Raw genomic sequence first — 15,873 nt, forward strand, 5'->3', positions numbered from 1 at the left:
CACATTCAAAGCCAGCACCTTCCTAGGCCAAGGAGATGTAACTTGGGATAAAGTAAGGGCTCTATCCCTTGAAGAGTTAAACAGTGTATTAGGCACTTACAGTTAGAGTTCTACCCAAAAGCAAGGAAACTGAAATTCTAAAACTTGTGGCCAGACATTTGGATTTTGAATCTGAAGAAACTGAAACAGACAAACTGACTTTAATGAAATTACAGCTAGAACAGAAACAACTAGAGCTAGAATTCCAAGCTAGGCAAAGAGAGAGAAAGAAAAATGGAGAAAGAAAAAAGAAAAGCAGAAAGAGAGAGGGAAACAAAGAAAAGCAGAAGAGGGAGAAGAAAGACAGAAGAAAAGAGAGGATAGTGAGCGAGAAAGAGCATTCCAAAGAGAGACATGAAGGGGAGTTGAGGCTGCTCAAACTATGTAGGGAAAGATCCACTGTGCCCACTGAAGGCATCCCTAGCTCAGGACTGAGTGTTGAGTTATTCAAGTTTGCCTATTTAATCCCTAAGTTTAATGAGGAAGAGGTAGAAGCCTTCTGCATTTCTTTCGAAAGAGTGGCTCAGCAGATAAAGTGGCTGGCAGACAGCTGGACCCTGCTATTGCAGTGCAAACTGACAGGCAAAGCTCATGAAGTTTACTCCCTGTTGCCTGATGAGAATTCAGCAAATTACGAGATGGCAATAAATGTTATTTTATGCACATATGAACTGGTGCCAGAGGCATACTGTCAGAAATTCTGCCCCTTTAGAAAACAGTCTGACCAGGCGTACATTGAGTTTGAGTGGCTTAAGCAGCACACTTTTGACTGATGGATACGATCGCTTAAAATCGAGGTCATATACGAAAACCTATGAGAAATAATGCTCCTCGAGGAGTTCAAAAATTCACTCCCTCTCTCTATCAAAACACAAACAGAGGAATAGAAAGTGGCAAGGGCCGGACAGGCAACTCTCATTGCAAATGATTATGAGTTAACCCATAGACTCTCGAATCAAAGCAAACCAGGTAACTCTCACAGACAAGAGAGAGATAGAAGGGAGATGGATGAAGCCGAGACAGGCTGGAAGGCAAAGGGAATACTGAAAGAAGGGCAGAACAGTTCCCAACTTCTAAAGGGAGAAGCCAAGAGGGGAGACCAGTGGAAAGCCACCTCGTGTGTTTCCAATGTGGGAAACCAGGCCATTTAAAAGAAAATTGTTGGCATGCAAAGAGACTCACAAGGAGTTCTACAGAAACCAGTATCTGTAGCCATGGAAAGTGGTCAGCTTATGTACAAACATGGCAGATGGCCAGGGTCACTACCAGGAGTTTGTACTCAAGGAGAAGTTGACCCCTAACTGTTTAAAAGAGCTGGATAAGGAGATCAGCATTCTCCAAGACATTGACTGCTTGCAAACTTTGCCAGTGGGGGACATTAAAGAATTCCCACCCAAGAACAGGGTAAATTCCAGTGTGCTAGTAAAAGGGTTCACATGAGAGTGTGTAGATGTGCCATTGCCGGGACATGGGGAAAACTCCCTATTCTTCTTTGATTAGTGCCATGGCTTCTTCTAGTCTCCATTTGAATAGGCAGATTGTTTAATGTCTCATCTGAAGCCTGTTTTGTTTGAAGAATATTTAAAGGACTTTTTAATACCCAAAACAAGTTCAAAACATTATGCTACACTTGCAGTTTCTTGCAGAATTTTAATTGTAGTTGAAGATTTTCCAAAATGTGAAATGATTCATAAGGTTATTATTTGTGGTAAATTTTTAGATTCTTGAAATGACTGCAGTCGTGCAGTACGTCATGAAGAGGCGTATTTGTAATTTCAGGTCTAAGTACATCAAAAATATTACAGAGAATGCATAGCACAGAAACAGGTCACTCAGCCCAACTGGTCTTTGCTGGCGTTAATGCTTCACCAGAGCCTCCTCCCTCCTGTCCATCTAAATCTATCAGCACATCCTTAAAATTGTATTTCCCTGATGTGTTTATCCAGCCAGGATGCTAAAATTGGCCTCTGTGTAAGAGAGAACAAATAGCCAGGGTTCTGGCGACTACTACTGGGTGTGCCTATGTGTGGATGGTGGGCAAGGACAAGATGATGTTTGGCAATGATGCTCCCTGCAATTAAATAACCTGTTGACCCTTTTACGATCCCTGTAGAGGCCAATGACTTTTAGAAAGATATTCCAATTTCCAGTCACTGACTGGAAAGAACAGCCAACAAGATTTCAAGTTTTAAGACATTTACTGTAATAAATACATTAAAAGCAACATTGTTGAAATAATATTCAGTAGGAAATTTATTCTCTAAACTAGAAAAAGCTCCCACAACTTTTAACTGATAGAGTAAAGTATACCCATGGAGGAAGGTTTTCTATCACTTCACTGGGCACTTCATTCTCCAGGAATCAGTCCAAAATGATTCTTAGCTCCCGCGGGCTTACTCCCTTTCTGTTCCTTTCCCAGCCAGGCCACTCCTAATCCCAAACTGACTTTCACGGTGAGGGACAAATTGGAGATCCTTCCATCCAGCCAAGTTAGGCAAATTTTCCAGTCTCGTTTAAATGCCCACAAACTCAGGCTGGGATTTTCCATGCCCGTCAGCATCGGGCATGTCCGGTGGCGTGAGCGGACAATATGGCCAAAAATCAGTTTCAGGGCATCATGAAACCAGTTTGCGATTGTCCGCTCTGCCCGCTGATGGCAGAGCGTGTTCCCCACCATCGGGCATTGGGAACCTCATTGCAATACGTCAGCATATCATTGTAAGGCCAGTCCGCCGGCCTCACCCCCCACCACCGCTGGATCATCTGCCCATGTTAGCAGGAAAACACTCTGACTTGTTTCACAACAGCCGCACTTCGCTCAGGACTTCAAGGTTTGTTTGCCTACCTTGTTTCGGGCAGCACTCACAGTCATTGGCGCCAGGCTTCACAGGCAGCACCACATCGCTTTTAGGGGGGCTCACGGGTAGGTCTCTACCTACCAGATCAACCATATGTGTTTGGCTTTTTAATGGCCGCAGGGCAAGGTCTTCCTTGGGGAAGGGGGAGAAGTGGCCTCAGGCGAGGGAAGAGGCTGCAGGATGAGAGCTGTACTGGGGAAGGGGGGCATCCCAGGGTGTGTGTGGGGGACACATGTTTATCTGTGCAAGTGGCTTCAGGATGGTGAGTGCTGAGGAGGCAGTCTCCAGAGGAGATGAGGCCAGATGGGCATGTGAGGGTGTGTGTGAGAGAGAATGGGTGGTGATGTCCCTTAAGCTGGCAGTGAGTGACATGCCAGTGAACGTGTGGTGGTTTTGAGTTTAGAGTGATGAGGTGGTTGCCATATCTTGGCTGCATGGATGAAATCATTCATCCTCTATCTGCATTGGATGGTCAACCTCTTCTGTGCAACATTGGCAGTGATGATCACTGCCATTGCCTATCAAACAGGAGTGGTAATGTAGCTGCCCCTCCTGCGGCCAGAGAAGGGGTAGAGGACATCACAGTGGGCCTCCACGGTGCTCAAAAGGTGCTCAAAGGCTGCAGCCTTCTTGCCTTTTGGCACCATGTCTTCTTTGCTGCAGTCCTGGGCTGGAAGCACTGAGTGTGGCTGTACTTTAAATGTGGTGCCTGGCGTGTTGAAGAGGCAAGGTGATAGCATGGTGAGTGAATGACAGCCCGCCCACCATCGAAATGGCATGTTTCCCTGGAATGCATAAGTAACGTGGTGGGTTTGGGATGATACGGTGTGAAAACCCACCACCTCGGCCAGCAGGTAAAACGTCATATTATCCGCCCGCTTCCGCACTTAGTGCAAATCTGGGATGATTCTGCCCTCGGTCTCTTCAATCTGAGCGTGAGCTCCCATACGTGCTTCATGTGGTGACTCACTCTCTCTCGCTCTCTTTCTTTCAGATTCTTATAAACTGACTTGTCTGTGTGATTCTGTGTGATTTAGGGATTTCTTTAAAAATAAACTAAAGTCGATACTACAATGGCTTTCTATGGCCTGTTGCCCTCTCAAAGCCCATCCCCATGGCAACATGAATCACATGGGCTTGGATCCAGGTAGAAATGCTGATTAATTATCTTTTGAATCCCCGAATCCAATCTATCTTGGAATTAGATAAACTGTTTAAAGTATAACTCTATTTACAAAAACCTGATGTTCCTAAAGCCTCCACGTAGCTTGGAAAGTAACAGTCCATCCACTGCCTGGACAGCTGCCCAGGTCATTGTTTACAGGTTTCACTGTCCTGCACCTTCCTTCCCAGTAAAACAACCTGCATCCCTGCCCTGCACCGCCCCCCACCCCCCACCCCCCACCCACCCCTTTAACATCAAAGCCACCAAAACTCGTTGCTCAGCAGAATTCAGAACAGGTCACATGACCCCTTTCATACTTTGCCCTAAACTAAAGAAACAGTCCCAAAACAATCTTACAAACTTCATATTTGTAACATCCTCACCATTAAGGCTCAGAAATGAAAAAAAAACTTGCATTTATAAAGACCAATGAAATGCTTTTCTGTAAAGTGCTGGCCACTGTTGTAAAGTGCACAGCAAGCTCCCACAAGTAGCAATGTGATAATATCCGTGTCATCTGTTTAGTGGTGGGAGTCAGGGGGTAGATATGGTGCTGGACACAGCAGAGAATTCCCATACTCTTCTTCAAGAGAGTGCAATAGGATCTTGTGCATCCACGCGAGAGGGCAGTCAGGACCTCAGGTTAGCATCTCATCCAAAAGGCCACACCTCTGACAATGCAGCATTCCCTCAGTACTGCAGGGGAGGCAGTGGCATAGTGGTATTGTCACTGGGCTAGTATCCTAGAAAACCCAGGGTAATACTCTGGGGGCCCGGGTTTGAATCCTGGGATTTGAATTCAGTGAATAAGTCTGGAATATAAAGCTAGTCTCAGTAACGGTCATGGTCACCATGATGATGAAACCCATCTGGGTTCACTAATGTCCTTTAGGGAAGGAAATCTGCCATCTTTACCTGGCCTACGTGTGATCCCATGACTTTGCAAGGTCAGTTCAAGGCCAATTAGGGATGGGCAACCAATGCTGGCCTTGCCAACGATGCCCACACCTTACGAAAGAATAAAGAAAAAAAAATAAATAAAAATCTGGTATTAAAAGTTTGATGATGACTACAAAACATTAAAAAAAATCCAATAGCCTGAGGAGCCTCTTTTCTGCGCCGTAACTTTTCTATGGTTCGAATTTCAGCCTAGATTTTATGCTCACATGAATAATGAAAAATGATAGTGGTCACATGGGGCGAGGTACCAGAGAATGCCCGGTGACTGTGAAGCTTTGTTGCAGAAAGAAGTAAATTACTTTCAGATGAGGGCAGAAAGCTGGCAAAGGGAAACAAAAGTAGTTGCTTGCCGCTGCTAAAATTGTTCACTTGATCACAGCAACCCACATGGGCTTAAGGCTGCATGCTCAAACACGATTGCGGATACCCTTATGAGACATAGACCAAAAGAAGGGCGTTAACCAAATACTCAAACTCATTGTGTTAGTGGCAATAAGGAGATCTCTTTATTGTCTCGTGTCCAGACAGAAATATTTCAGAGGCACAGAAAATCAGAAAAACAGGGTAGTGTCTCAAACAGAAGCAAAGAACAGTATGAGTTGCCTTTCACGTGGTCCATTATATAATGGCGATACAGCGATTTTACAGAGTGGAACACGGTGGCACTAAAGGGACCACGTTCAAAAAAATGAGAAGTTCAACTAAGGCCATCCATTTTGTGCCCAAGAAACAAGTGGGCAGGAATTAGAAATGTAGCTCTGCCACTAAAGCCCTGCGAGAGCCATATTCAGGCTGGCTTGTAAATGGATAAGCAGCCTAGCAGCCTTAGATGGGCGTAAGGCTGCCATATTGTGCAAATCAGAATCTTACCTATTCCCCAGTGCAAAATTCAATTAGGTATTGAGCAGCCTAATCAGTGAGGACACTTAAGAAAAGGTCACGAAACACTTCATTGTTATATTTTTACAGAACTATGAGACAGGGGTGTTCCTTTTGGTGCAAATATTACAGTGGGTGGGGGGAGGGGGTCTCTGACGGCCCAGAGTCACTTCCCTTGGCTTTGCTTTCCCCAGGACATGACTGTGGGCAAGCTCAACATCGAAACCAGTTAGAATTCGTCTGGTCCCAACTTGCAAGGTCCATCAGGCTGCCTGGTGGGTACTTGCACTTCACCTGTTCCACTCAAATGAAGCCCAAGGCTAAATTGTGCTAGGGCTACGGCCTTCTGCGTGGAACTTTTTAAATGGATTTTTATGGAGCGTTCGTGCCACCCATATTCTCTGCCTCCACGTTCCTCTCCCCTCCCAATGGGCCCTCACCATTGGCAAGCGCCATGTAAAAACTTACCTATTTTCCACCAGACCAGCTGTACCAAGCTGAAGAGTGGTCATTTGGCAAGAGCAGTTAAATGGATTTGGGTCCTCCAACTGTAGCCTTGGGTGCAGCAATGATATTGTGCTAATTTTGGGCTCAGCTTGAACATCCCCTCGGAATGAGAAAAAGATTCTTGACCAGCAATGTTAAACTGGAAAATTAGGCACCAAGTGCCTAATTCTGCTATGATCCCATTCCAAACTCATTTTGTATTAGAGGCAGCAAGATAGAGAGAAGACTTTCATTTTATCATGTGGGCTGGAATCAAACGCAGGGCCAAGAGTTGAAAGGCCATTGATCTGATTCTCACAGACGTTAGTTTCAATTTCAGCTTTAATCATTTTGTTTTTAGATGTGGAATCCACTCTTGCACATACTAACCACAAACTGGGGACACGGAAGTGCTCAGCGCTTCACTGCGAGAAAGATGTAATGTAATTGGTTTAGAAACATTTTGTTTAAGGACATTATTCCTAAAATGACAAACCGGCACTACGACACAGTCCCAATTAGACTGGTGGCTCTGATTTTGTTTCGTAGCAGACTCTCACACGGCTGGTATCATGCTAGTAACCGCACAACAAACACTGAAAATATTTGGCTACAATCCTTCTTTCATAAGGTGGCGAACGTTGCGTCAATTCATTTTGCACGGGAAATAAGACATTATAGGGTGAAAATTGCAGAGCACGGACCTCCAGTGTGAACTAGATGCAGGGAACGGTGGATCCAAGACCAACTTTCCATCTAGCCTAGGGCTTCGTTCATATCGTAGCTGCAGCTGTAAGCCGCCCAGCCGCTTGCACAGGCAGGAGGCCAATTTCCAGTCACTGCCACCAGTGCCAGTAACCCTCCAGTAGATCGTGGGAAGGGGCACGAGGCTGGAGCTGCCATTTGGGAGAATCTAGCAACATCCTGGCCATCTGAAAAAACAGCCTCACAAATTTATAGATGGGACCAATGCAGAATGGGACCAGGCTATCCCTCTGTTAAAGTAGTTATACTCTGCACCTGTTTTACAGGTGTGATGCATACTAATTTCTGCTTCTATGACTTACCGCAGAATGGCCAGTTTCTAGCAGTGAGGAATCTTATTTGAATTTAGATTTTACTTTTGAGGTTTGTGTAAATATCAGGTTTTATTGCAATATTAGTAGGAAGCACAAGGTATTGACCTCAATTCCAACTCTTGGCAGGATGTGCATCTGTAATTTATTGCAAATCACCAGCAGCAGATACAGTCCTTCAAGTTGCCTGATTTGTGCAATGTATTTTTGATTATTTTTAAAACTTAAGTTTCAAGCACTTCAGTGACAAGTAAGTCCATTATTTTCCATTGTAAGGGAAGGATTATTTTCCAGCCAATATAAATGAGTGAATTTGACATTAGTTTACTTGGAAAAATATTGTGGCCTTTTGCCTATATATTTTAAACCACATTAGGCCCATGAAGAACTCTGCCTTCAGGCTACCACTATCATCATGACCCCAGCTTCAAATCCCAGTCATGCATGCCTAGATAGCAGAGGCCAACTGCTAGCAAACGAAGAATTAAATATAAAAGGAATCTGGCCGTACATCCTTCATGATTTTGGGAGTTGTGTACTTTATTCACTTAGAACAAAAAAAGTACATGGCTGGACCTTGCATCACTGCCATACATTATACAACATGAATGATATAGTGTAGGAGCCTCATGCCATATTTATCTGGGTGTGCCCTACCAGCAATTCACTAATGAACTCACTACGGCTTTGCCTTGTAATTAAAACTGCACTTGTTTTTTTTTAAATTTATTCTTTCATGGAATGTGGGTGTCACTGGCAAGGCCAGCACTTGTTGCCCATCCCTAATTGCCCTTGAGCTGAGTGGCTTTCTAGGCCATTTCAGAGGGCATTTAAGAGTCAACCACACATTTCAGTTGTAATAAAATCAAATAGAAAATGACTTGAACATGGCTTATGGATTCAAACACAAAGAATTTTCTCTGTGTATAAATGAACTAAGTTAATTTCCCTTAAAGCCTTTCTATTGCAAGAAACAGGAATCCTAAAAATATTTTTCTGTTGATAGCTCATTGAACACTTAAGGCCTTTTCAAAAAGTTCAGGAATCAGTAGTTGAAAACTGAAATTGACTAGCATTTTGAAAGCGCTCCAAGTATAAACTTGACTGGATGAACTGCTTCAGGTTTCAAGAGGCCTACACCCCGTTCCATTTCTGCAATGCTCAGTCACTCATGCATGATTCACTCTCTGCATCATTGAAATAATGTGGCAGATTTCAGACTTTTATAATGCATCACAATTGAAACACCCTGCAATGTCTGGAGAGACAATGTTGCACTGGCGTGGCTGCCCAGTTACAGAACCCAAAATTTGCAATGCCTTGACTCAGGTGTGACCAGCATACATTGACTCAGTACTTAGAATTTCCGGTCACTTTCGCAATAAGGGTATTACAATTTTCATCCCTTTTCAAAAAGGTACCCGAAACTCTGAAAGGCCACAAATTTACTGTCATTCAGGAAAAGGCATGACACCTGCAATCCTATCCTACAAAAGTTTTAAACCTATTTTGGCTTATCAAACATAATGTAAAATCACCCCCTTGTTGCAATTGCAGTGAAAGTGCTGACACTATCAGCTCACTTGATTCATCCTAAAGTTGTCTGGACACAGGGGGCCATCCATAAGTTTTACCTTTTCGCAAGAGTATGTTTTTGTTTACTTTACTCCCCAAAAGCACATGTTTGAAAAAAATCAAAGTGTACATAGCCTGCTACCCTTTTCTCATCCCTAGCACTCACAGAAGTAACAATTACGTATCAAAAATGAAAGAAACAACTTCTATTCACATAGTCTCCTGCACATCGTCAGGATAATCCAAATCACTTCAGATCCAAAGTACTTTGACAGGGTGTTCGATGTTGTTTCTTGGGTGATATGCCGACCAATTTACACACTAGGTCCCTCAAAAATGATCAAAAAAAACCTCAAAAATGATCAAATCGTCTGTTTTACTAATGTTCAGGGATAAATGTTAGCCAGGAGATCAGAATAACTCTTCTGCACTTTCAATATGGCCAAGGGATTTGTTGCATCCACCTGAACAGAGAATCAGGACCCTTTAATGTCTCACAAGCACCTCCAAAAGCACACTGAAGTGTAAACCTAGATTGCGTGAAGTCCCAGAAAAAGTTGGGAATGGTGTGAATTGTTCTCAGGATCATATAATCAGCTCTGAGAGTATTACCATCCAGCCAAGCGGCTCCTAGAGGCTCTAATTTCTTCCAATATCACACTGTTAACACATTCATCTGTAGTTCTCCTTTCGCTAATTTAAGATAATTGTTAATCATTTAATATACAGGTTAAGAACTGCATTATTCTGCACTCAGCACCTGTATGCAAATCGATTAAGCAACAGATTGCTCGGGGGAATTGAAGTCTGTTTTGAATCTTACTTGGGTGGTAATAAAAGTTCTCACCTTCAAGTTATTGTGGTGATATTAAATTTTTGGAGTATAGTGTTAAGTGTCAAAATCAGGCAAATGTAGGAAGGAAACTGATTTCTTCTGGAGCACCAGTTTTTACAGAAAAATGTTTTTCTTCGATATCCACAAAGGGTAGTGCTGACCCAATTTATTAGGAATGCTTGAAGAAAACTAACAGATCAATCATCCAATCTGAGTATTTCCACATGTTACCAAGGCCAAAGAAAAACAGCTCAAACCACCACTCAACAAATAACACTATCTAAGAGTAGTGCTGAAAAATTTTGAGATCACCCTCAGAAAAGGAGTCGTGAATAACCTAATGAGTATAAAAGTGAATTTTAGGAGTTAACAATAGTCCAATGCCAGCTTCCCAGCCTCCTGTGCAGAACCTCTTGATCCAACGATGTGGATTGGACCAGTGTTCCCTGACTGTTTGGCTCCCTTGAAGGTGGACAGATGAGCAGATTTTATTTATGAATAAATTAAACTGTTAAGACTGCTGAATAAACACGAGCACCATATGGTTAAGCATGCCAAAAACTCTGATAAGCTTTAAGGCTTCTGTGTGATGTGTTAAGGTCATTGCAGTGACTGCTTAAACTACAATAGTCAATTCATAATTCAGCTAGAACATGTCTTGCTAAAATGCAAAAATACATGATCGGAAGTGATGCTATTATCAGTGACAAAGGTTAGATATGAAACTAGAGAAAGAAAGCCAAATAAAACACAAGTCAATAAATGATTGAAAAAAGGCTAATTTTCAGTAAGCCTTAAAATCAGATACAAATAAGAAAGGTATTTTATTTCTATTTTCCTGTTGACTCCCTTTGGCCAGGAAGATGGTGAGTAATTTATCTAATCCCAGTTCTCTACCAGTATTACTCTAAAACCAGTTGCTAGGGGATGTGGAAAACCATATCAAGGTGCCCCTCCCACTTTATGGCATTTCCCAACAATGGAAATGGTTCAGTCTGGGAATTCACTGTGTGGGGGGATAGTGGTCCTACCACAAAGAATCGGTATTGTCTAACAACAATTGGATTCTTATTTTCCCTCCTCCCCTTGTATATCTCAAGTATCTAGTGAGGAAAATTGGTTTGGAGACTGCTGCTGTTTCTAGGAGTACATGAAGGAGCATAATTAACATGTGCAGGTGAAGTTATACGATCATCAAAGTTCATGTTAAGGCTGAGCCTACAGAGGTGAATTTGCCCACAGTTAACAAACAAAAAGTAATTGCAGCATTAAAGCAGATGGGAGAGGGTATCATCAGGGTTACACAATTTGTTGGAATTCTTCAAAAAAGATACAAACATTTTTTTTGTATTTGCCTGAAGGTAACATTCTTAAAGCTATATTTTTTCCTCTTTCCCTCACTGTGTATTCCTTCTCCTTATACGACACATTTGGTGACCACTCAAGCCAGTGAGAAAAGGGGAAGATATTGAAGCTGAATCTCCCTCCAACTCCCGAGATATGCCAGGCTTCTATGATGCAGTTGTGATCAAGAAATCAATGGTAATGATGGTTGTTGGGATAGCTCCATTGTGAATATAATAACATAGGCCATATATGTAAGTACAATAAAATCATCCATTATAAAAACTGGAGGGTAAACTGGGTAAAAGACCACAATGAATATATGTTCTAAAAAAAATGCAATTGTATTTGAATAAATAAATGTTGGTTTAATTTTAGGGTCCAGGTGGCATACATGAGAGAAGATAAAACACTAAACCCTGGAATTAAAATCATATAATTCTTCCAGATATACATTATTCTACATATTAACCTTATGTAGTAGTCCAGAAGATATTGTTGCACTACTTCCTTCAATATGGGTCAACAATTACATAATACAATTGAGTAAAAGAAGAATCAACTGGATTAAAATAAACTGCCGCTTTCTTTTATTAAAAAAATACATCTTATAACTTGCACAAGTAAAGATCTGCAAATCTGAAATCTGCACTTCTGTAAGGTGTGGTGAATATTGCTCAGTCACAGTAAGGCATTTAGATAACTGCGACAGGAAACAAACATAAATCAGGAACACTGGGGGTGTACTGACGCAAAGATTATCACATACAATGCTTGTCATGTTTCGGGGATATATTTACTTTGTTAATTATCTCCAAAGTTACAGCAGAAACTCTTAATTGGTCACGAGTCAGAGCAAGCAATCTGCAAACAGCTACAATCAGAACTATGCAAAGCGTGGTCACTCAGGTTTATGCATGACAAAGAGGGTAACTTATATGTTAAAAGAAATGTACAGTCACCAAAAATCAACCAAAAGCTTAAGGAAATAATGAGAAAAAAAAAATCACAATTGACATTATACCTCACAAACCACTAAACAGGAAGAACCTGCTTTCCAAAATATATTAAGATATGAGAAACAATATTTCTAATTACAAAATAAAAACAAAGTACTGGGAAAACTCAGCAGGTCTGGCAGCACGTGTGAAGAGAGGGGAAACAGAGGTAACGTTGAGGTGAATATGAAGTCGTCATATTTGACTCAAAAAGTAAACTCTGTTTCCCTCTCCACAGATGCTGCCAGGCCTGAGTTTTTCCAGCGCTGTTTATATTTCAGATTTCCAGCATTCACAGTAATTTGCTTTCCTTTTAAGTGTAAAGTATGTTTGTTACCCATTTCATTTTTAAAATATTATTGGTATTGTATAAATTCAGCCTAATCTTCAAAGTTAATAATCATGCAAAAATGTTATTTAGACTTTAACAAAGCCAGTGCTTACAATACTGAAATACATTCCTAACTTGGTAGGGTCTTCTCTTACACTATTCTCTGCAGTGTACAAGGCTGACACACACCCAATTGGAGTAAATATGTTCATCCCCCACCCACCACCAAAACAAAAAGTCAATCCATGTAACAAAAATTGGTATAAGGAAATTTGTACAACAGACATGATACTTCAATCAGTAGACAAAGTAAGAGGACAATAATGTCTCTTTCCAGATGAAATTGGATTTCTCCACTAGGGTGGTAGAACAGCACCGCTGGTTAGGTCGAAATAAATTAGTTTATGAGGCCATTAACAGATTATCAGGACATCTGACTCCTCGGCATAAACCCTTTGAATTAATTGTGGCATTGGAAAAGAACAGAAGCGCTTGCAGCATTTTTGTATCTATGAGCATAGAGGATAATGAAGTCTATCATCCTGGGAACAAACATAGAAGCCTCTTGTTCCAGAAAGGGAAATGAATAGAAATATTTCTGGATCAACAAGTTGAAATTCTACCAAGGGAATGGAAGATCAAGAGCATCTGCTGTCTTGTTATCTAATACTTTCCAACTGCACTCAGGGGAAGCAAGTATGATGAACCAAATAAAAAGGTTAAATTAGTGACTGAGAAATTCAGAGAAGCGTTGTAGACACTGACGGGTCAAGGGCTTGTCCGCCCGCATGTTATATTTCATATATTAGATTTTTATTCTGGTTAATCTCATGTTGCCAGTCATTTCACACTTCTGCTCTTCTGGTCCTGCAAGTCTCTCATTTAGGGGGATATTCAGTAGTATCTTTCAGTAGCTAGGTCAAGATGGTCACAGTGCCACAAGGGTTTATCAAGGTGGATTCATAGTGTGTGAAGTCAGTGCCTGTTGAATCAATTTTTCATTGAGGTATCAGGCCCTTGGGTGAAGTGTCATGATTTGGAACCTAGAGGAGCTCTCATGAAGATTTGTGGAATGGCTTGTCACTGATTAAAAGACCAATGATCAGGGCAATTGAGTGCATGGGGTGGTGAATTTCATGCATGTTGCAACTGCAGGAGTAAAAGCCCCATCATACTCTTACTCAGTCCCATGGCCAGGAAGAAATCACGATTCCATAGAGACAGGGGCTTCAAGTGTTTGTGTTGCTAACAAGTATCACTATCTCCATACAGATTATGTAGTTGAAGGTGTGCAGAAATTCACTCGTGAGTGGTCATTACATCTGCCAGTACATTAAACAGAGAGGAGTTAGCTTGGATAATAGCAAAAATGTGATCCCTGTGAATATTCTCAACTGGGTGGTATGCAGGGCCAAGGAGAGAAATCATAGGCCCTGGTGCTTCTTCTATTTCTGGGGCCCTTATCTCCCCCCATACCATCATGGATTTTTTTTTTCCCTTCAAGATTCACTAATCCCAGAAAGGTCCTAGCAAAATAAAAACACCTATTGTTGGCTTCTGGTTACAAATATCATTTGATATGTATGCAGCATGGGTCGTTATTAAGGCAGCAAAAATATAACGCAGGGTTAGTTTGGGTGGCCCCTATAGATGATCCCAACATGACTATTAAGCAGACTAGTGAGTACAGATCTTAACATCATGGTGCAATATTTTTAATTTGACAGGAAATATCCCATTAGCTATTTATAACACTGAATCCAGTGATTGCCTCATTAACATCATCTGCACATTGCACCATATGTACACGGTGACGTCCAGGACAAGCTCCAATCATTTATATTATTTCAGGCTGCTATTGACCTTCAGGCAGCTTTGTGGTTTCCCAGCGGGCTTTTAATAAAAATCAGAACAACGAAGCTGCCCGAAGGTCAGAGGCAGCAGCGCCACAAACTGTCAGTGAAACTGACCTGACTGTTCCAATTTTCTCTTTTTTATTTTAAAAGCAGGGCTTTCAGGTCTGAAACTCTGGCTGCTCAGTCTGGACAATGATGAGAACTCAATTTACAAAAAGCCCGGCACCCTCACCTCACCCCGCGGTGTGTCACACCTCCCGGGTTCTGGTGGCACACAAGTTTGACTAACCACATCCAAAACCAAATAACACACTTTGGGTATATTTTTTATTGAAATATACTTGAAATTAATTTGCTTTATACAAGTACAAATTAACACTGCTGAGTACATTTCATTTATGGATTTGAATATCAGATTCCTATAATTCAGTAGTGTACAACTACTTTGGCCTAACAAGTAATGATGTATCCCCACATATAACAAAGGGGCAAATTCATATACTTGCTTTGCCTGTAACAGGTTAACTCCACATCAGGTTCAATCTGTTACTATTTCAAAAACAATTTACAAATTTTCTATCTGCTACACTATGTATTTCAGCCATTCAATCAGAGCTGAAAAGTTACAGAGATCTCCTCTCATTGGCAAAGTGCAGGGCATCTGAAAGGGGGGTTGACCTAGGCGTAGTTGGATGACAGACATCACAGAACAATTTCAAACAAGCTACAGTGGGTGTATGAGGATTGCAGAAGACAGACAAGTGCAACATGCCATGACAGACCTCGTGGTAGAAGCTCCAAGCAAGAGTAGCAGCATAGAGTATGTTTAAAAACTGAGTGAACAATTAAATCGGCTAAAACTAGCTGGGAGTCAAGCCTGACAGAGGCAGCACATCAGATTATCCTTCTCCTGTGGCCAGATTCAATAACACACACCAAGTCCATCTGTTCCTTCTCTATGTCACCAATACCGCTAAGCAATAAGCACAAAAAATACTGAAGCTAATAATTTTTTGTTGATGGAGAGTTGTTTTTGACAGAGGTCCATCAGCATTAAATTTGATTTACATAAAGATAATGAAACCTTGAGTTCTAATGAGTCCTTGCTGGAGAATTTTCTCTGTTTCTCTCCCAAAGGTGGTGACACAGTCCACACCCAAGTGACAACCTTTGTGTGTTGTGTCAACGTTGGGCAAGCAAGTAATTCCACCCCCCAGGTGATGGTTAACCAGGACAGAGATCACAGCTGTGCTCATTCCTGTCTTTACCCAACATCTACAAAGCATGCATTTCATGCAGGACAATTAGAATGAATAACAGTGGACCCCCATCATTTGTTTTTTTAACCTTCCAGCCCGAGGATATTGAATAAAATGTAGTGCCCAACTTCCTGATTAGCTTATAGAATGGAAATCAATCTGTGACCTGCCCTAAAACATGTGGCATAATTACCAATCAAACCCATAGGGAA

Source organism: Cetorhinus maximus, chromosome 13 (assembly GCF_964194155.1).
Source record: "Cetorhinus maximus chromosome 13, sCetMax3.hap1.1, whole genome shotgun sequence".
Taxonomy (NCBI): Eukaryota; Metazoa; Chordata; class Chondrichthyes; order Lamniformes; family Cetorhinidae; genus Cetorhinus; species Cetorhinus maximus.